Raw genomic sequence first — 23,986 nt, forward strand, 5'->3', positions numbered from 1 at the left:
CCTGCTACAATTTGCTTTCCAAAGGTGCAGCACCTCATATTTATCTGAATTAAACTCCAACTGCCACTTCTCAGCCCATTGGCCATTTGGTCAAAATTTCGTTGTAATCTGAGGTAACCCTCTTCGCTGCCCACTGCACCTCCAAATTTGGTCTCGTCTGCAAACTTACTAACTGTACCTCTTATGCTCGCATCCGAATCGTTTATGTCAATGGCAAAAAGTAGTGAATCCAGCACCGATCCTTGTGGCACTGCATTGGTCACAGGCCTCCAGTCTGAAAAACAACTGTCCACCACAAACCTCTGTCTTCTTCCTTTGAGCCAGTTCTGTGTCCAAATGGCTCGTTCTCCCTCTATTCTATGAGATCTAACCTTGCTAATCAGTCTCCCATAGGGATCCTTATCAAAACCCTTTCTGAAGTCCATATAGATCACATCTACCCCTCTGCCCTCAACAGTCCTCTTTGTCACTTCCTCAAAAAACTCAATCAAGTTTGAGAGATATGATTTCTCACGCACAAAGCCATGTTGACTATCCCTAATCAGTCCTTGCCTTTCCAAATACATGCACATCCTGTTCCTCCGGATTCCCTCCAAGAACCTGTCCACCACCAACATCAGGCTCACTGCTCTATAGTTCCCTGGCTTGTCCTAACCGCCCTTCTTAAACAGTGGCACCACGTTTGCCAAACTCCAGTCTTCCAGCATCTCACCCGTGACTATCCATATTACAAATGTCTCAGCAAGAGGCCCAGCAATCAGTACTCTAGCTTCCCACAAAGTTCTAGGGTACACCTCATCAGGTCCTGGGGGCCCGTTTCAAGACATCCAACACTTCCTCCTCTGTAATATGGACAGTTTGCAAGGTTTCACCATCTATTTCCCTACATTCTGTCTTCCATATCCTTTTCCACAGTAAATACTGATGCAAAATACTCGTTTAGTATCTCCCCCGTACTTCCTGTGCTAGGACAAATTTTCTGTTGTGTTGGAAGTCTGAAAACCGCCCAGGTCTGTTGGTTCGTTGTAAGCTCGTCGTGTAGAATATCCCTTTGGACTTTCTCACCAGTATGGTGCACCAAAAAGCACAGATTTATATAAGATATGGCAACCCTTTTTGGATTACTGCAATACAGGCTATTCTGCCACTTTAAAAAGAGCATTTTTATAGCCATGACGATATTGTCTAATGAATCAAATATGAAGAATTATGAACATATGAATGTGTAATGCTCTCGAACAACGAGGACTTTCGTTTTTTATACTGAGCCGTATTATTTATTTATGATTTATTGTTTATTTTTGTTTTTCTTCTGTCCGTTTAGAGACTTTAACTTGTTTTGTATGTACATACACATGGGTGTAATTTTGTTTAGTTATTTGAGTGGTTTTGTTATTGGTTTAATTTAACAATAAAATCTCTTATTCAATATAAATTTTTGTTTAATAAATTAAAATGCTAACATTGATAGAATAGACTCCCAAAGAACTCTCATTTGAGAGACCACTTATGGTGGTTTACGCTGAAGATCACCCCACGGGTGATAGGGTGAGGTTGAGAGAGCATCCCCTTCATGGTAACCTCAGTCAGTGTGGGTAATTGAACCTGCCCTGGTGTCCTCCCTCTACCTCACAAACCAACCATCCAGCCAACAGAGTGGGAGACTGTGTAACTGTTACGCACAGAATCAGTCACAGACAAAGAGCAAGATAAATTTTCATGACAAGGTAAAAGGTATATTTGAGATAATCGTCATGATAACGGCTGAGGATAAAAATGTTCTCTGCTAGAAATTGTATTTTATAATGAGACAAGTGTTTGGAAGGTGTCTTTGGCTGAATACAATAAGGTGAGACAAGTGAAATAACCAGAATGAGTAATTGTGATTGGATATCGATAACCATAAAATAAGTACGTTTGCTTGGTCTGTGGAAAGCATGCTGACTGTTGCATGAATTTATAAAGCAGATGAAATATATTGTTATGAGATTCCATCCCCATGGGAAATTCCTTCTGAACACATGCCAGAAGAAACCCGGGCTAAAAAATGCCTGAGAATCACCACCTCGGTAACAGGAAGCTGGTGGCTGAATGACTGGAAGTTCCTGTAACATGGAGCTGAGAAACCATCAGGTTACCCCCGAACGTATTGAATGTTGGTGCATATTTGAAGTACTGAATGGCCTCATGATGGATTTTAATTGTGTGTGATTTGAATAACGTACATCTCTGCTGCATCCTCTTACGTGTTACACACTGGGGCACCGCCGTTTTCCTGAAACTGGGAATAATTTGGAACATTATCTGGAACATTCTATAATTGGCATTCTCCAGAATATTGTATAATTGTGTGGGGGGCATTAGAAAAGCAAGAGAGAAAGAGAGGGAAGGTGCTGTATGCAGTATTGAGAGTGGTGAATCATGAGCCTCGTTCGGAGGCTGGAGCTATAACAGATATACAGTGAGTGTGAGGGAGCAGAGAAAATACGGTAACCCTTATCTTGAAAGAGTGGGGGAGGTTATTGATGTTTGTCCTGTTTTGCTGGACATTTCTTCACACCGCAGATACTGCACTGAGGTGGATGGTGAGCTCAGGCCAGGCTCGGTGGGTCTGGTGTTGTGATCCCTCTGGGAAGAGAATGGTCCCCCTCTGTACTGGCCCATTCCCCAGGACTTCCATGCCGCTGTCGACAAACCGTGGTCTAATTTCCCCTTAGCTGCTATGCTCGGGTAAACTCTGCAGGGTAGCTCCGAACTGAGAGAGCTCAACCATGTGCCCATTGGCCTTTAAAAGATGGCACCAGTGTCAGGGATCACGGAATATCCAGGGGCATCCGAGCGACTGTGAGAACCTCCAGTCATGATGGGTGGGAGAATCGGTCTGGCATTGAATGAGAGGGACACTATGGAGTGGGATGAGTAGTTAATGAGTTTGGTAACATAGCACCAGGAAACGAGCTTGGCCTCGTAAAGACAATCCCTCTGTCACACTCAATGAAAATGTCACTGTATTATATTGTATTTCAATGTTCTTCCTACCGAAGTGCATCACCTCACATTGCTCTGCATTGAAACTCATCTGCCATAAAACTGAAAGCTACACCAACCTGTGATTATCCTGTTGGAGTTCCACACTGTCTATCACAAACTTTATAATTCTTCCAGGTTCGGTATCTGAAAACATTGAAATTGTCTTGCAGTCACACGCCACACAGAAATACCGACTCACTCACTATTGTGAGCAAGTGCAATACTAACAAACTCCGTGAGGCGAAGACTCTGCTGTCCTCACTCCCAGTTACAAAGCTGCAGAACTAATGCTCATCCAAAACTCTCCGTCGCCTGAACTCACAGAAATATCTCTTTCACTCATAATTCTTCAAAATACTGACACTTGTTGCATGATACTATCGAAATGTCTTCATTTCAGCATTCTGAAACCTGTGAACATATCCTGCCATGACATTTTTTCTCTGTCTCCCCTCCCTCTGTCTCCACCCAAAAACACACTCATTTACAGTCATATTGCACGAGACGACCAGTATAACTAGCCATTGGACCCAGCTGCTCCTTGTCAAGCAAAATGTCCATCCACACTCATCCCATTTCCCTGCCCTTGTTCTGCACCCCTCTAATCCTTACCTGTCTGTGTATTTCTCCAAATGCCTTTTCAATGTTGTTGTTGTACCCACCTCTATCACTTCCACTGGCAGCTCAGTCCATATGCGTACCACACTCGTAAAAAAAGTTGCGCCTCAGGTTCTTTTTCATATATTGTTTTTCTTTTCCAAACATTAATAGATGTCGTCTAGTCCTCGATTCGCCAACCTTGGGAAAATTTTGAAGTATTCACCCCATGCATGCCGCTCATGATTTTATAAGAGTTACACTTTTATAAGAACCCCCTCGGTTTCTGACGCTGTAAATAAATAAGTTCTAACCTGTCCAACCTAATACAGAGACGTAGAGACACTCACTAATACGTGGAAACTAATACAGACATGGAGTGTCAGTCAGTAATATTCTTGCTCCATGTTTTTCTTGTCAATATTTCACTTACACTGTCTGGTGTGTGTCAGTATTTATCTCTGTCCTCAAGAGGTTTGTTAGTAGTGCACTTGCTCACAATAGTGAGTGAGTCTTTATTTAGTGAGTCTTTAGTGAGTGAGCCCGGTCCTCTCCGAAACATACCAGGATCCACCCAACATGGTGGGGGGAGGGGGTGAGAGGGAGCGGATATTGGGCACTCCACGGCCCGGCTTGACCCTTTCTGTCCTATTCCATGCTGTTTCTCCTGGAATGGGAGGAAGGGAGGGAGGGTGGGAGTGTGTGGCCTTGCTCTTAGTGCTGTTGCAGGTGGGGAGGGTGGACATGGTGAGGTGTCCGGAGGAAGTCAGTCCACAGTGATGTGTCCGTGCAATGTTATTAGTGGAGGTGATGTAGTGGAGAGAGAGAGAGAGAGAGAGAGAGAGATGTGGGGGGAACAGAGAAGGCGATGCAATGAGAGTGATGGAACATGAGCCTTGTTTGGGAGTCGGTGCTATCACAGATATACAGTCAGTGTGAGGGAGCAGAGAGAATACGGTGACTCTTATCATGTCAGAACGGGGACGGTTATTGATGCTTGTCCTGTATTGCTGGACATTTCTTCAGACCGGAGATACGGCACTGAGCTGGCCGGTGAGCTCAGACCATGTTCAGTGGGTCTGGTGGTGTGGCCACCTCTGGGAAGAGAATGGTCCCCCTCTGCACTAGCCCATCAACCAGGACCTCCTTGCCCCTGTCGACAAACCATCGTATATTTGCCCCTTATCTGCCATAGTCGGGGTAAACTGTTCAGGACAGCTCTGAACTGAGAAAGCTGAACATTGTGCCCTTTAGCCTTTTAAAGATGGCACCAGTGCGAGGGATCTTGTATTATCCAGGCGATATCCGGGCGATGGTGAGTACCTCCAGCCATGATGGGTGGGAGAATCGGACTGGCATTGAATGAGAGGGGAACCATGGGGCAGGGTGGGTAGTTAATGAGGTGAGTTCAATAAGATAGTAGCAGGAAACTAACACGACCCCGTACAGACAATCCCTCTATCACACTCAATGAAAATTTCACTGAAACAAGTTATTGTTAGATTCAGCCCAATGAATAGAAGTCTGGGCTGACCCTTCTCCAAGTTACAAAGCTGCAGAACAAATGTTCATCCAATATTCTCCATTATCTGACCTCACAGCAATGTCCCATTTACGCATCATTCCAGGAAACACTGGCTTATCTTGCAGGATGCTGTTGAAAAGTTGACATTTCAACATTCTGGAACCTGGGAATACATCCATCCATGGCATTGTCGCTCAATTTCGCCCTCTCTGTCTATACCCCAAACTCCTCCCATTTGTTAGCATTTAAACTGATTCCCAGGCGATCGCTCTCTGGCAGTCATGTTCACACCCACAGTACCCCTTATAATAACGCAGTGTAGATATGGAGCTGTAAATGGATGGGAGCTGCCCATTGTGTCACTCCCAGCATGGACTGCAAGTTTCCCCATGCTGGATAGTGATCAAAAACAGTTTTAATGAGCAATGTACTGGGGTGATGGACACAGTTCCACACCCTGACCACGTGTCTTATCTGGGTTTGTAGATCCATGCACTGCTGTGGTCTGCATACCTTTCCACTCTGGGTAGATTGTGGCTTTCACTGTGCAGTACATTAGCCAGGTCTGCACAGTGCTCCATGCTGAAAACATTTCTGATCTGGGTTCATAGATCAATGCAGTGGTATGATCTGCCCAGTGTTCCACGTTGGAACAATTGCAGGATTGTGTTCAGCAGTACACGTGCCTGGTCTGCACAGTGCTTCAGGACAGCTCTGAACTGAGAAAGTTGAACATTGTGCCCTTTAGCCTTTTAAAGATGGCACCAGTGCTAGGGATCTTGTATTATCCAGGCGATATCAGGGCGATGGTGAGTACCTCCAGCCATGATGGGTGGGAGAATCAAGCTGGTATTGAATGAGTGGGGCACCATGGGGCAGGGTGGGTAGTTAATGAGGTGAGTTCTCTTCCGGATTTATGGTGTCACGGCTAGTTCTTCGAGGTGGATTGAGAATGTGATATAACTAATCATTTCAGTCAATATAGCAATGCCTTTTTTTTTGTTCTTGTTCTTGTGATTGGATCCTCCAAATTCTGAATCCTCCGGCCAGTCCCATTCTTCAGTCAACTTGCATATTTTGGCAACTTGTCCCATGAGTAATTTTATAGTTATAATGTGAATAACTGTCCTGTCCAATGCCCTGGTCTTTGACGTTGCTCACCCTGGAGCATCGGGATTCACCATGATAAACTTCAGTAAGGTCACTCCTCAGACTCAACGCTCCAAGGAACATAGCCCCAGCCCATTCACACTCTCCGTGTAGTTCAACATCACCCGCTTCCTCAACATCAGCAACATCCGTGTAAATCTTTACTGCACCCTTTCAAGTTTAACAACAGCTTTTCTATGGCAGGGAGAACAAAATTCAAGGCAGTATTACAGAAGTGGCAGAACATAGTGAGTAGGCGAAAGTGAGTACTACAGATGCTGGAGATAAGAGTCGAGAGTGTGGTCTGGAAAAGGACACCATGTCAGGCAGTATTCAATGAGCAGGAAAGTCAATGTTTCGAGCAAAAGTCCGATTCCTGCTGAATCGGCTTTTGCTCGAAACATCGATTTTCCTGTTCCCTGGATGCTGTCTGATCTAGCCTGCATTTACAGCACCACACTCTGAACCCAGTGTATATCTCAGATGGCCTCCTTCTGCAAAAACCGCAATTTCCGCTCCCACATGGTTGACGAAGCCCTGAAGCGCATCTTATACACTTCCACACCTCTGCCTTCGAATCACACCCCTCCAAATGCAACAGGAAAATAACATCCCTGTTCCTCACCTTCCACCCCACCAAACCTCCAAATGCAATGTATTTTCCTCACTCATTTGCGCCACCTACACACAGACCCCATCACCAGAGATATATATCCTTCCCCACCCCTATCTGCATTCAATAAATACCATTCTCTCCGTGACGACCTCATCAGGTCAATATTCGCCACCAAAACACTCTACCCTCGCAGCTCCTTCCTGTGCCACCGCAGGAATTGCAAAACCTGCGTCCTCACCTCCCCCCTCACCTTCACCCAAGGTCCCACAGGATCCTTCCATATCCATCGGAATTTTACCTGCACTTCCAGACACAGCATCTACTGTATCCGTTGGCCCTGATGTTGTCTCCTCCACATTGGGGAGACAGGACGCCGACTTGTGGCACAATTCAGAGAACATCTCCAGGACACCAGCACCAACCAACCCCACTGCCCCATGGCCAAACGTTCCAGCACACCCTCCCACTCCGCCACGGTCCTGATCCTCCTCCATCACCATCCCCTAACCACCTGATGTCTGGAGAGCGAAAGCCTCATCTTCCACCTTGTGACCCTGCAAACATAAAGGATCAATGTGGATTTCACTATTTTCCTCATTTTCCTTTCCCACACGTTAACCTTCCAACTCAGCATAATCTCCATGACCTGTCTTACCTGCCCATCTTCCTTACCACCTTTCTGCTCCACCGTCCTCTCCGACATATCACCTATACCCCCAATTTCATCTACCTATGACATTCTCAGCTACCTTCCCCCATTCCCATCCCCTTCCCACTTATCTCTCAGCACCTTTGGGAAACAAGCCTCATTCCTGATGAAGGGCCAACACATGAAATATGAATTCTTCTGCTCTTCGGATGCTGCCTGAAGGGCTGTGCTTTTCCAGCACCACATTCTCGAATCTGACCTCCAGATTCTGCCATCCTCACTTTCTCCCTTGTGTTAGTGTATTCAGAAATTTCACCACCAGACGTTTTATGCAGCTGGTCAGTTATTTCATCCCAGTCTCCTATATAAATAGAGTGGAACTTATACAGCCTTGCATAGCTCTGGAAATTCTCCCAGATACAAGGTAATGGTAAAAAGAAAGATTGAAAGCTTTATAGTCGGTCCGTCAGTAACCCTTATCCATTCCATCCAGACTGCGTAAATATTCCCTTTTATTATGATATGAAGTGTGATGTAAGAAAGGGGTTAACTGAACCTGTTTGCTCAGTGACTGTGATTAATGTCAGTCTCCATGGATTGTAATTGTTCCAGTGGAGGGTTTCCATCTTTTACTGATAAATGGGCTCCGTCAACATGTTATTCCACAGTATGAGTGGGAACATCACCGACAGCACTAACAGGAATCAGTGGCTCCAGAGAGAGGGGAAAGAGATATCAGAATCTGAGAAAATTAGACTGGAATATTCCAATAATGGATCAGAATCTGAGAACGTTAGACTGGAATGTTTCAACAATGGACAGGGGTTTTTCCGATTTTGTTTGGTATCTTTCCACGTATTATGATCGGTTGTCGTTATCACGGCGGATCTATTATGCTCTTCTCATTATTCAATATATTTATTATCCTCTCCTGTCTATCGTTGGTGTCGCTGGTAAGTCTCACTGTTCAGATATTTTCTCTATAAACCAGTTGCGACTGCATTTATGTTCCTTCATATAGTCTACGCTTCTTGCCACCAATAGTGTTCCTGGGGATACTTTGAATCCAGTTCAATTCCTGTCTCCCTCCTTGCATCTTGCTGTATTACTCATGGGTGTCTATGTTTACCTACAAACTTTCAGATGTGAGCCATCGTTTCTCTGCCCTTATTATTTAAATATTGGGATTGTGGAGGTCATTGTCCTGTATTGTGTTTACAAACTCCATTTCCTCACAGGGATTCCATCTCACCCCTGGCCAACATCTTTTTTTTCATTCATTTGTGGGACTTTTGTGTTGCTGGCTGACCAGCATCGATAGCTCATCTTTATTTGCCCTTGAGAAGGTGAAGGTGAGCTGCCTTCTTGAATCTCTGCAGTCCACTTGCTGTTGGTTGATCCACAATACCAGTAGGGAGGGAATTCCAGTATTTTGACCCAACTACTGTGAAGGAACAGCAGTATATATCCAAATCAGCGTGATGATTGGCTTGGAGCGGGTGGGGTTGTGGCGGTGGGAGGTTAAACATGCACGTGTTGTTTGACACAGATGAATCATAACTCTGGTGCTCCCTTTGGCCATGAGTTGATTCCTAACACCATGCCCTGACCATTATTAACTTTAACTACTCACTGCTCCAGAATGTACTTCACTGGCTTAACACATCGGCTGTTTCAACCTTGAGCTGTGAAATACAGACTTAATGATGACAACAATCTGCTGCTGACACTCTCGGGTTGAAACCTGCAGAAACAAATCTGATTCGATCTCATCCCAAAATCCCATTCATCTGATATTCGTGTGCACGTTATATCGCTACTGTGTCTGGCAATGCCTTTATTTTAATATTCTTCAGCAATGTAACTCATCTGTCCATGAAACTTCCCTCAATCTCTCTGTTTCGATTATCCAAATCCTTGTCAGATGTTCATTTTTAACCTGGTCTTCTTTAAGTGCATTTTCTCTCAAGCAATGACTTTCATATTCAACCACCCCAAATGCACGCCCTCCCCTCCCCCCCCCTCCCCCCCCGCCACACACACACACACAAACACCTTATGCAGGTGCAATGGAGATAGAAATCTTCCCCTGCTGTGTGTATTTGATATGTGCATCGTTCCCATATGATAGTAATGTTAGCAATACTCGTCATCTCGTCATGCTGGCCAGATAATCCAGATTACTGAGCAATACACTCGCATGGCCTGCAGAGCTCACTGTGTTAGTCCATCACCTTGTCCCAGTTTGCGTTGCTTGAAGTGTTCTGTGAAGCCGATTCAGAATTTGATGAAACAAACCATTTCAGCTGATTTGAATAAACTTTTATTTCATGTTCACATTATTGTAATTTTGCTCTCTTAGACTTCAATCCAACAGTTAGTCCCACTCCCCAGTCTTTTTCTATATATTTCCACAATATGATCTCAGTTAATTAACTATCTAATTCTATCTTTAATGTGAATCGTTCTTTCCCTCTATATCGTTCCCTGACCTTGGTTTTGTCTCCCTCGTGTTTCGAGTGCTGGCATTGTGAAGCTCAGAAACAATGCATTGGTGCGTGTCAGGCTGCTGTTCACTTCCTGGTGTATCCCATATGGTGATCCATGGACGGTGGGAGGGTGGTGCGTGTCGGGCTGTTGTTCACTTCCCGGTGTATTCCATGTGCTGCTCCATGTTGGATAGGGGTCTGTGTGTCGTGATGTTGCTCACTTCCCGGTGTATCCCATGTGGTGTTCCATGTTGGAAAGAGGGAGGTGTGTCGGATTGTTCTTCACCTCCCGATCTATCCCATGTGCTGCTCCATGTTGGATAGGGGTTTCAGCAGCTTTGAGTCATGTCTTTGAAACTTGGTCTGTGCCTGTCCACTGAACGTCTGTCTTCTGTGTTTGTCTCTTTGAGCTGATCGTGTGGTCAGTAACACAAGGAAGCCCCTTGAGTCTTATTGTAAAGGACCAGGCAGCTCACATCTCTGACAATGCTGTCACTTTAAATAAAGGTTATTTGCTCCTTTTCTTTAAAGAGAGATCTTGAAGGCCGAATTGCTTACTGAAAACGGCTGAAGTAAATAACTTCGGAGGTGTTTAGATTTTTTTTTATAAATAGTGATAACAATGGCCAGCTCCCAAAGACCAGACTTTACAGTTTTTTCTGAGCTGTAATAATCACCAGGTGCTTGCGGTGGGAGCAGGGTTCAATGCTCCAATAAATGATCCCAAGCTGCTATTCTCTCCGAGATATGTCATGATGCTGTTTCCTCCTGAATTGGAGAACTGCATGCATGACTGACTGACCTTGGATGTGTCTTTTGACGAAGGGATGAGATTATGGGATGATCGTACATTGTAACAGTTCAGGTTAGATTACTTACAGTGTGGAAACACGCCCTTTGGCCCAACAAGTCCACACCGCCCCACCGAAATGCAACCCCTTACCCCTTACCTAACACTACGGGCAATTTAGCATGGCCAATTCACCTGGCCTGCACATCTTTGGAGTGTAGGAGGAAACCGGACCACCCGGAGGAAACCCACGCAGACACGGGGAGAATGTGCAAACTCCACACAGTCAGTCGCCTGAGGCGGGAATTGAACGCGGGTCTCTGGCGCTGTGAGGCAGCAGTGCTTACTACTGTGCCACCGTGCCATTAGTGGAAGATACTATGTCTATTATTCTGTTATGATTTCAAGCAGTTCAGTTAGTCTGCATTCGTCTTCTTTTTGGATGTATTTCTATTAGAGTGTTTAAATAATTTTTGCTTTGCTTTAAGTTGAGTGGTTTGAACAACTGCATCACATCTGGAACACCCATTTCACATCTACCTTTAATATAAAACAAAGTTGGCGTTCAGGCTGCCATCTTAAAGTATTTTAAGTCTGTCTGGTCTGGTCCCAGCAAAGTGGGGACTCTTGTCCGTTTCGAAATCGATAATTCCAAATTGAGTTCAGGTTCAGAATCCCTACAATGTGGAAACAGGCCATTTGGCCAAAACGTCCACACCAATCCACCAAAGAGTATCCCACAAAGACCCATTCCCCTATCCTAATATTCCATACTTACCCGTGACTAATGCACCCAATCTGCACATCCCTGAATAGTATAGACAATTTAACATGGCCAATTCACCGAACCTGCACATCTTTCGGCTGTGGGAGGAAAACTGAGCACCCAGAGGAAACCCACTTCGGGAGAGGGGGAAGGTGCACAGGGAAATTGTTGGGCTCAAAGTCGGTGTTTGGTAGTTGTTTGTGCCTTTTGTTCCGGGTGTTGAATTCGGTTGGTTTGAACAGTGTTTTGTGAAGTAATGGTTCTTTCTGTCTCTAAGAGTTCTCTGGGTGTGGAAGATGTGAAGTCAGAGATTTTACAAAAAGTGAGCAAGGCAACGTTTTTTGAATTGGCAGACAAGCTGTAGTTGGGTTTGTGTTTGGCAATGAAGAAAGGACAGATAATTATATCTATAGTTTGGCGTTTACATTTTGGTGGAAACACCATCTGAATCTTTGGAAAAGTCTGGAATTCAATTGCAGAAGAGGCAGATTGAACAGAAAAATGAATTTAAACAGTTTGAAATACAATTAAAAGTCGAATTAAAAGAAAAGGAGAGGAAGAAGGAAGACAGAAAAAGAAAGAAGCAAAGCAGAAAGAGAGAGAGTTTCAACTTCAAAAGTTAGCAATCAGAGAGGAAAGTCGACTTAGCAGGGTGGAGATGAAGGGAGGCGGTGGGCGAGATGCGGTGGAAAGTGAGGATGAGCAACTCTATAGTAGTCAAAAGTCTGACAGGGATCAGTTTACATACATCCAGGCATTATCTAAATTTGATGAGAAGGATGCAGACGCGTTTTCAATTTCATTTGAGAAAGTGGCTAAACGGATACTGTGGCCACTGACCCTGTGGGTTTAGTTGATGCAAACAAAGCGGGTCGGTATAAGGAGTGATTTGCATCCCTCTTGGAGGGTGTATCTAGTCTGTATGAGGGGGTGAAAAAAGCGTCCCTGGTAAAATGTACATTGGGTTTGAAAGAATCAAACAAAGTAATTTTGAAAGGTGGGTAAGGGTATTAAAAACAAAGCAATCTTTGACATTCTTAGAGAGATTCTTACCTGTGAGAAGTTCAAAAATTCAGTTTCTTCAGTCACGAGAACTCGTGTGGAAGAGCAGGGACTTAACATGGCAAGCCTAGAAGCTGAAATGGCTAATCATTAGCAGTTGTTCCATAAATCAAAGCTTGGCTTCTGTGCGGGATGGGGAAGAATGTGTGACATCATAAAATATATACCTGTGAGAGTAAGGTTTACTGGCCGAGGCCAGGAGTATCAGGTAAAGGGGTTCCAGCATTGAGCGGTACAGAAGCATGTAAATGTTGTAAGCTGAGACATGAGAAGACATGTCATTGAAAAGGACAATTGGAGAGATGAGATTTGCTCCACGATGTAATGTGTGGTTGGAGTGTCCGGTTAAACTATCAACAGAAATATTTCACAGCGGGCCTTGAGCTTGGTGTTGGCGTTACAACATTTCAGCATTTAACTTGCAAATAACGTGCCTGAGACAAATCTACATACGATCATAACTCCTAAACGCTTTTGGAGAAATTTAGGGAGAAAACCTCCAGGCTATTCAGATAGAAGCTATTCTTGTTGCCATTCAATTTCCAAGTTATACAGGTGACAGGATGAGAAAACGTACTTGCTGACAAGTTGTCGAGACTTGGATGACGAAGGACAGAGGCATTCTGTGGCCGGAGTAAACTGACAGAAATAAAATGGAGTTGCGAATATTTGCATGCTTAGTGTCAATACAATATATGTATTGTAGTCTACTGAAACAGTAAGAATAAGGAGTTTAAAATGAAATTACCTTTGCATATTGATTGTTCATTTTTTTTTCAAAGGGGAAATTGTGACTTCAATGATCTAGAACGTTCCAGGCAGGACTGGTGACATATCCATCATTTCCCAGTATGTCGACATCAATGTCACCATTCAGAGACGGAGGATATATTTGGTGGATGAGGTGAATACAATGTTTTCTCCCTCAGCAGGGAGCTTCCGAGTGTATTCTTGTTTTCCCAGTAATTCTCCCAATGATGTACATGGCTCTGCGGGTCCCCATGTCATTGAGGAGATAGAGGTGAACTGATGGACATCTCACTCCATTAATGTTACAGTGCGTCCATGCACAGTACCTCATGTTGGTGAATACCCGCTGTCCTGGCAGCAACCACAGCCTCTTCATTTCGAAGCAGTCAGACCATCCCTTCATCATCGGTCTCCATGTAGAAAGAAATGAATGTATCTTAAATGCCGTCCCCTTGTTACACGTTCAAAACACTGACCCCACTGCCAACCAACAACATCGAAATATCCGGTATGTACTTAGAGCAACTGGGCCACTGGGAATGTCACGGAGCAGATCATCAGGTTGATGGAGCAAAACCTCCCATGTCTGAACGGGTCTGAGTGAACTCCCCAATACACAGTGTTACTGAGCACTGTAATCTCTCTCCATTTCAGTGACATACTCCCTTCCATTCTTCCTGTAAATGCAATGACAGGTTGTATCTTATTATATTCCACTGCCTCTCTTGATAATTTAATGTCTTGCTTATCACAGAGTCATCACCAAACCTAGTAGTAGTACATCTGTTCCATCCTCCTGATCATTGATATAGATTGTAAATAGTTGAGGACCCCGCACTGGTCATTGTGTGACTCCACTAGTGACGTTCTGTCTAACTGATTTAGACTGATTTATCCAGAGTGCCTGCTTCCTGTTTGATTACCAGTCCTCCCCTATTCCTGTGTAACACATTCGAAGGGCTGAATAAGAACAAGGAACATCAGTCAGTAATTCAGCCGCTCCAGACTGCTCCACCACTGAATACAATCTTGACTGATGTCATCGCGGCCTCTGTTCCACTTTCCTGCCATCTGTCCATCCTGAAACTCTGGTCTGTTGTTGTAGATGGATGCACATGATAATATATCCACTCCACATCTACACTGTCAATTACCTTTAGAATTTTACAGACCTCAATGAGACATCCTTTCAATATTATAAACATGAGACTACAGACCTGAACTGCTGTTCATAAGACAAACCCCTCAGCTCTGGAATCAGTCTAATGAACCTCTTCTGAATTACCTCCAATGCAAATGCATCCTTCCGCAAATGCATCCTTCAGGGCAGCCAAATGGTACTCCAGGTGCAACCTCACTATTGTCTTGCACAGCTACAGGAATACCCCCTACCTTTCTACTCCATCCTTTTACAAATAAACACTGAACCTACGCTTGCCTTTCCCATTATTTGCTGTAGCTGCATGCAGATTTTCTGTGACATGAACATGAACTCATAGACCCCTCTGTTCCTGTGCACTTTGAAGTTTCACCCCATTTAGATAATAATTTGCCTTTCTATTTTGCTGACCAAATTGAATAATCTCATAGTTATCCACTTTAATTTTTATTGTCAAATGTTAGCCCATTCACGCAAAATATTCATATTCATTTTTAAACTTGTTACATTTCCATTCCGATGTAATTTCCCACCGATGTTAGTGTCATCTGAAAAATTGGTTAGAGCATTTTCTATCCTGTCAACCGAGTATTAATTTTGATGAAAAATGGTTAATGCATGAGTACTGAAATCTTTGGCACCCCACAAGGTACATTTGCCAGAAGAAAATAACACCTTTATTCCATCTGACTGCATTTTGTTGGTTCACCAATCCTCCATCCAAGCTAATACATTACTCCCAAACCCATGTTGCCTGATCTTAACACTTACTCTTTGGAGAAGCAACATATCCAATCCCTTCTGGAATACCAGATATATTCCTTCTCCAGTATTCCCACGAACCACTTTGTTTGTGACATCTTTAAATAACTCAAGTAAACAATTTCAACACGATTTAGCCTTCGTAAAACCATGTTGACTCTGACGGTTTGTGGTTTAAATTTGCAAATGAACTGAACAATGGACTCTAACAATTTGCTTTCAATTCCAATAGTTTATTGTTACACTTTAGTCCCTAATATATACCATTGTTACAAGTTGTTCCCTTTCAAAAACGTTTGCATTTTCTTTGAATTCCTGTTTAACGGGCACACGTTTTTAAGAGATCTCTTCCAATTACTGTGTAAGAGACATGTGTGGTTGAATGGACTCATCGTCCCGCTGGTGTACAAACTCGATGGGATGACGTCTTTCTGGTGTTCCGATGTTGTCCTTTCCAAAGACAGAATGACCTCATCCTTTTGATGTGTTTGAGAGTTGGGGGTTTATGGAATCTTCCTGTTGCTGTGTAACAGCTCAAGGGGATGATGGGCCTTCTCATAATCCTGCATCATAGGCTGTAGATACTGAACGGTCTCCTCATGCATCCCTGAGATGGGAAGGAGGGAGTGATTGGTCTTATGTTCCCTTAAAACAGATACGTGTCTAAATTACCTCCTCCATTCTCATGGAAAAAGGCTCCGATAGTTTATATCCTTATCCAAATCACTTTCAATAGGCTCAGTGGGACTGAATGGCCTCCTGGTATCCCAGCATAACAATCTCCAGTCACTGAGTGGCCTCTTCCAGTTCCTGAGTAACAGATTTGACGGGGCTGAATGGACTGATCCTTTTGTTGTGTAATATGATACCTCTCCGTTATGGCCTACTCTGGGTCCAGGGTTATAGGCTCGATTGGCTGATTGGCCTCCTCCTGTAACTGTATATCAGGCTGAAAAGCCTGGTCCTGTTCTGGTGGAACAGTGTTGAAGGCCTGGATATACTTCTGTTGTTCCTGTGTAACAGGCTGGAGAATGATTTGGATTTCTCCATTATGTGTCTAATTGGCTTCTGTTGCTGACACCTTCTGGTCATCTATGTTGAATTAAGATCATCTTTCATTCTTGTAAAGTCCAATGTGTATTGGATCAACCTGACCATCCTTTCCTTATCAGCTAACACCTTCCTTACACGAATCAGTTGAGGGAACCATCTCAGAACTGCTTCCAATGTAACAATATCCTTTCGTCAGGGAGGAGATTAAATCTGTACCCACTACTCAGGATGTGATCTCACTAAGATCCTGTACAGAAGCTGCAATGCTTCACCATCATTTTGTAAGGTTCCCACTCAGGTTTGAGCAGTCTCAGCTGTAGCAGGGACACACATGGCAAAAGTGAGGACTGCAGATGCTGGAAACCAGAGTTTAGATCAGAGTGGTGCTGGAAAAACACAGCAGGTTAGGTAGCATCCGAGGAGCAGGAAAATTAATGTTTCGGGCAAAAGCCCTTCATCCGAGATTGATAGGTTCTTGTTGTCTAGAGGAATTAAGGGCTACGGGGAGAACGCTGGCAAGTGGAGCTGAAATGCGCATCAGCAATGATTGAATGGCGGAGTGGACTCGATGGGCCGAATGGCCTTACTTCCACTCCTATGTCTTATGGTCTTATGGTCTTAAGAATTGATGATGAATGGCTTTTTCCCGAAACGTCGATTTTCATGCTCCTCAGATGCCGCCTGACCTGCTGTGCTTTTCCAGCACCACTCTGATCAAAACGTAAGGAATAGACGACAGTGTTGAAAGAACATTGTCCTTCTCTACTCCATCAGCTTAACAGGAGATCTAGAAAAACTATCACAATAAAGCTTGAGAAGAGCATAAGTGATGTGGTGAGATGATTTCTGCCATTAATCTCCCCAGAACCCACTACACTGAGATTTCACTGCATCATATAAGGTGGAGCTCAGAAACAGCAAGGGGGAGGAAACATTGATGGGAGTTATATATCAAAGTGAAAGCTGCAGTACATATGTTGGGCATATTATAAAACAGGAAATGGGATATACACGTATCTGTGTATTGCTGTAATAATGTGCTGTTTAAATTATAGCGAAGCTGGACTAACCCAACTGAATGCTATTGCTGGGGAAAATGGATTTCATGATCACATATGAGATGGTTTGAATTAACATTATTTCGAGCACCGAGCTCGAGATCAGGTTAGTTATGAATTCGTGTTGGATGATCAGAAGAGCTAATTGAAAACTTTGCTGTAAAGGATCTTTTGGGAACAGAGACCGCAACTTTTTATTTGAGATTAGATTCCCTACGGTATGGAAACAGGCCCTTCGGACCAGCAAGTCCACATCAACCCTCCAAAGAGTAATCCACCCAGATCGGTTTCCCTTTGATTAATGCACCTACCGCGAGGGCCAGTTTAATATGGCGAATTCACCTGACCTGCATATCTTTGTACTGTGGGAGGATACTGGAGCACTTGGAAGAAACCCACGCAGACGCGAGGAGAATGTGCAAACTCCACACCGGGAGTCGCCCATGGCTGGAATCAAACAGTGGTCCCTGTTGCTGTGAGGCAGCAGTGCTAGACAATGTACCACGGTCCTGCCTCTATTGGTTTTCCTCTGTGATGTTTGAGTACACGACAGTTTTTGTTTGATTTGAAGTAACGGTTATGAATCTGAGTCATGCAAGCCATGAAGGTGTGAGGAGAATGTGGGGACTGCAGATGTTGGCGATCAGAGTCGAAGAATGTGGTGCTGGAGAAGCACAGCTGGTCAGCGAGCATGTTAGTAGATTGTGAATCGATGTTTTGGGCAGAGGCCCTTCATCAGGAATGAGGCTTGTGGGCCAAGGGGGTTGAGAGATAAATGGGTGGGAGGTGTGGCGGGGGGACGGAGCCAGGAATGTGACAGGTAGATGAAGGAGGGGTTGAAAGTGATAGGTGATGAAGGGAGACAGAATGCTTCATGTACTGCATCCATTAAACCTGATGTGGTCTCCTCAACATCGACGAGACAGGACATCAACTTGTGGATCGTTTCAGAGACACACACTGGTTAAGTCACACAGATCACTTTCGCCACCTTGTGGCTGAACACTGTAACTCCCCATTCCACTCCACCAAACACATGCAGGTCCTGGGTATCCTCCATCGCCAAACCCTACCCACCAGACGCATGGAGGATGTACGCCTCGTCGTCCGCCATGGGACTCTCCAAACATTGGGGATCAATGTGGAATTCACCAATGTCCCCACTTCCCCTACTCCCACCTTATCCCAATCCAATCTTCCATTTCGGCACCGCCCTCTTGAATGTTCCTGTACGTCCACCTTCTTTTCTAACTATCCACTCGACCCTCCTCTCCGACCAATCACTTTTACAATTCCCACCCCTCCCCCCATTTACCTATTCGATCAAAGGAAGCAACTTAGAAAAATGCCGTGTATTGTAGTAAGCCAGTGGATTCAGAGTAATATAGGACCCAGCAAAGGAGGACAAAGAAACAGAGAAAAAAAATCAAAAAGAGAAAAAACATGCTAACAAAAAACAACGTAAAAAATTCTGAAAACCTTCTATCAATGTATGAAACAACAGTTAAAACAAGGTCAAATGTGGAACAGTGAGTGTGCGGGCAGGATAATTTATTGTCGAGAACGGAGACATTTCAGGGAAAGTAAACAGTTTCTTTGTGCCTGCCATCATGGAAGAATATCCAGAAATTCTCTCAGAAATACCAGTGACCATGGGACTTGTGTAAATAACGTCTAAGATCATTCAAATCTGTGATGAGGTAATATTTGAAAAGACAGCTGGATTGAGTGTTGATAAATCTGACAGACCAGATTTTCTTCATACAAACATTTCAGTGGAAGCAGCAAAGTTATATTGGTTGCATTACGGATTTTCACATTATTTTCCAACAAATTCCCGAAAGGCAGGTAGCCAATCGGGATAAGGGATAGTTATAAATATTATCCGCCAGTTAAAGTAAGGATGAAGATGGAGATTGGTGAACTACAGACTTGTCAATCACAGTCGGGTGTCTGTTGGACTCGATTACAAAGAACATGCGACTAGATATAAAGAAAGTAATGGGAAAACTGGGGAATATGATATTACTTCGATGAAAGGAAAACCATAAGTGGCAAACATTTTTTTTTGGAATGGTTTGAAGATGATTCTTGTGGACATTAGCAATAAGGAACCAATGGATAACGTACAGTTGGATATTCAGGTGGATTTTCTTTAAGAACTCACACTAATATCAAGAAAAGTTAAAGCAAAAAGTATTGTGCAGATGGGACAATAAAAAATAGGTTTACATTCATGTGCATATAATTGGAATGTAGAAGATGTTGCTTTGTGTGTTGCTGAGACAAAACTGAGAGTATTGTGTACTGTTGTGCAGTCTCCATCTAAGAAATAACATGTTGAGTACAGAGGAACTGAAAAAGGCATTCTCCAGATTAATTAGATTAGATTACTTACAGTGTGGAACCGGCCCTTCGGCCCAACAAGTCCAAACCGCCCCGCCGAAGCGTAACCCACCCATACCCCGACATCTACATCTACCCCTTACCTAACACTATGGGCAATTTAGCATGGTCAATTCACCTGACCTGCACATCTTTGGACTGTGGGAGGAAACCGGAGCACCTGGAGGAAACCCACGCAGACACGGGGAGAATGTGCAAACTCCACACAGTCAGTCGCCTGAGGCGGGAATTGAACCCGGGTCTCTGGCGCTGTGAGGCAGCAGTGCTAACCACTGTGCCACCGTGCCGCCCAAAATCCCTGAGATGGCAAAATTGTCTGATTGGGAAACTCAATCTGTGATCTCGAATTTCAAATAATGAGAGGTGACCATAGTGAATCTTAGAAACTTAGAAACATAGAGGGGACTGAATAACAGAGGGACGGTGAGAAGTGCAAGCCGGCGAGTTTAGGGAGAATCCCATGATATTCTGCACGGATAACAAGTACAAAAGAATAATCAGTGAACAGTTCATGTCCATTAGAAACCTAGGGAGCAACCTGTGTGTGAAGCTGGAGAAAATTGAGAGATTGTGACGTGAGAGCTTCCCATCTGTTTTACTTGGGAGAAGGAGGAGGCAGCTGCAGACTTTGAGAAGATGGATGGGGAAGCTCTTGAACTGATTGATATAAAATGCGAGCAGGAACTTGAGGTTTTGGCTGATGGACAATTGGACTGATTGCCAGGTCTGACTTAGTTGTATCACAGGCTGTTCTGAGAGACAAGTGAGGAAATACCCTGTCTGAAAACTTTAATTAGAATCTGACCATACGGGAGGTGCCAGAGGACTGGAGAACAGCTAATGCGATTCTACTTCACAGTAAGGGTGGGAGAGATAGACCGAGAACTATAGACGAGAAGGTATTAAATCACTGTTCGGGAAACTACTGGAGAAAATATGGAAGGAGAAAATTGAACATCAATCAGAATGGCAAGGTTTGATCAGGGATAATAATCATAATCTTATCAGAGGAAAGTCACACCTACCGAATGTGAATTAGTTTGAGGAGGTAGCTGAATTAGTTTTGCAGCAAGGCCTTTGACAAAGCTCCACATGGGAAAATGAAAAATAAAGTAAAATCTCATGGAATCAAGGATAACGTGACAAGTTACAACGAAAATTGTCTCAGTGGCAGAAGTTAGAGGGTGGAGGGAGAAGGCTGTTTGTGTGACTGGAGACCAGTGTCCCCTGGTGTACCACAGGGATCAGTGCTGTGTCCTTTATTGTTTGTAATATTCATAAATGGTGCAGATGTTAATGGAGGGAGTTGGGTGAAGGGGTGGTGATTGTGATAAGTAAGTTTGTGTATGCCTGGTTGGTTGGTAGTGAGGAGGACGGTCTTATGTTACAGAAAGATACACATAGATTGGTCAGATGGGCAGATCAACGGCAGATGGAACGCCAACCTAATAAATATGAGGTGATGCACTTTGGAAGAAGGAACCAGGCAGGGGAGGACTCAATGAATAGCAGCACACTATGACGCTCAGAGGGTGCTTCTCCACACATCCCTGAATGTGACTGGCCAGGATAACACGTTAGTTAAGAAGTGGTCCTTAGGTGTAGCAACTATTAATTGGGGCGTAGATTACGACAGCTATACAGGGTTTTGGTGAGGCCAATATGGAATACTGTGTGTGATTCTGGGAGACACGTTACAGCAAGGACGTGATGGTACTGGAGGGTGTACTGAGGAGATTCACCAGGATGTTCCCTGGGATGGAACATAGCAGCTATGGAGAGAGGCTGGATAAGCTCGGGTTGCTTAAACAGGAAGACAGCTAACGATCCGCATCCATGAACACCAACTAGCCACGAAGCAACATGACCAGCTATCCTTAATACTACACACACAGACGACAAGCAACATGGATTCGACTGGGACAACACTACTATTATAGGACAAGTCAACCAGAGAACAGCCAGGCAATTCCTAGAGGTATGGCACTCATCCACAGGTTCAATCAACAAGCACAGTGACCAGGACCCAATATACCGGCCACTGCAGCGGACAGCTGGAACTGACAACCGGAAGTGGCAGGTACAAAACAGTATAAATGCCAGAGGAAACATCACAGAAGCACTTCACAGGAGGCTCCCAAACACCGAGGATGTCACCTAGACAGGGGACGAAACGTCTGCAACACAAATTCCCAGATTGGTGAACAGAACCACAACAACGGGTTGCTTACTTTGGAGCAGAGGAGGCTGTGGGGGATGTTATTCAGAAGGACAAGATGATGAGGGGCATAGAGACGGTGGATAGACAGCAGCCGTTCCTTTTTTACAGAGGGTGAAGAACAAGCGCGCACACTTTTAAAGTGAAGGGTTTGAGGTTTAGTGAGGATGAAAAGATAGTTTTCTGTCACCCAGAGGTTGTTGGGGTCAAGAATTTAATTCCTGAAGGGAGAGTTATCACGGCTATCCTCACAGCCATGAAAAAGTGCTTGGATGAGCAATTGGAAGAGTCATAACATTCCAGGCTGTGGGCCTGGTGTAGGAAAGTGGGACTACTGGAGATCGTGCTGTATTTCTGACAGTACAGAATATATACTCCTGTGAGTGTATGGCTGTGCAAGGTCAGTCACTGAGCAGCCTAAGGCAGGAATTGATGGATTTCTGAAGAATATATTCACAAGGGTCATAAGTGTGAACTGTAATACGTTGTTAAATCATGCCAATGTGAGAAGTATGAGAATACAATTGTAGCTTCCTTACAATCTGAAACCAGAGAACAGGAATGGGGAACAGGGAAATGGCAGAACTGTGAAGCCACTGCCTCAGTTCTGTCTTCACAGAATTTTCTAACAATACTAGGAAAACGACGTCTGGTATGGGAAAATGATACAGTACATGGAACATAGAACATGGGAAGTAAATGGTTTTGGAGAAATTATTGGGAGTGAAAGTAATGGTCATAGACAACATTAATATGGATTTGTGAAATAGGAATTATGTTTGAGAAGCAGACTGGGAGACAAATGAAACAGAAGCAATGGATGTAAAGCATTTGCATTTTCAGAAAAATATTGGGAAAGCTCCAAGCCCAGTTAACAAAATTAAATCTTAGTCGAGTGGGGCGAATATATGGCCATGTTCCTAGAATGGGACAGCTGGCAGAAAACAGTGAATAGAAATAAACAAACTCATCAAGCAACAGCCTGACATTGTCTGTAAGGTATGATTCTGTGAGTAAGATCATGTCCCAGACACCCCATCAACTTCCTTAGATATCTCCTGTCTCACCAGCAGGACAGACACAGCAGAAGTGACGGTACAGTGGGATACGGTTGGAAGGGAATTGCTTTGGGAGTCCTCAACAGTGACTCCGTATCCCATGATGTCTCATGGCGTTAGTTTACACATGGGAAAGGAAACCTCCTGATGATTACCATGTTCCAGCCTCTCTCGACTGATGAGTCAGTACTCTTCCAATGCTGACCAACACTTGGAGGAAGCACTGAGGGTGGCAAGGGCACAAAATGTACTCTGGCTGTTTTTGTTTAATGTCCATGAACAACAGTAGCTCACCTGCAGCATTACTGATCGAGTTGGTCGCATCCTAAAGGATATAACAGCTAAACTGGGTCTACGGCAGGTGGTGAAGTAACCAACAAGAGGAAAATACATACTTGACCACATACTTACTAATCTGCAAGTTGCAGAAGTATCTGTCCATGACAGTATTGGTAAGAGTGGCAACCGCATAGTCATTGTGGAGACAAAGTCCCACCTTCACTTTGAGAATTAAATCGATTATTTTGGGTGGCACTATCACCGTGCTAAATGGGACAGACATCAAGCAGATCTAGCAGCTCAAATCTGGGTTTCCATAAGGTGCTGTGGATCAGCAATAGCAGCAGTATTGTACTCCAGCGCAACCTGGCATTTCCGTCTTGCAACGATTACCATCAAGCCAAAGGATCAAACTTCGATCAATGGAGAGTGCAGGAGGGCAGAAGCAGCACCAGGCATACCTGACAATGAGATGCCAGCCTGGTGGAGCCCCCAAATAGGACGACGTGTACCAAACAGCATAAGCAGTAAGTGATAGACAGAGCTAAGAGATCCCATAAGCAACGGATC

The sequence above is a fragment of the Chiloscyllium punctatum genome, chromosome 22, assembly GCF_047496795.1.
Source record: "Chiloscyllium punctatum isolate Juve2018m chromosome 22, sChiPun1.3, whole genome shotgun sequence".
Lineage (NCBI taxonomy): Eukaryota > Metazoa > Chordata > Chondrichthyes > Orectolobiformes > Hemiscylliidae > Chiloscyllium > Chiloscyllium punctatum.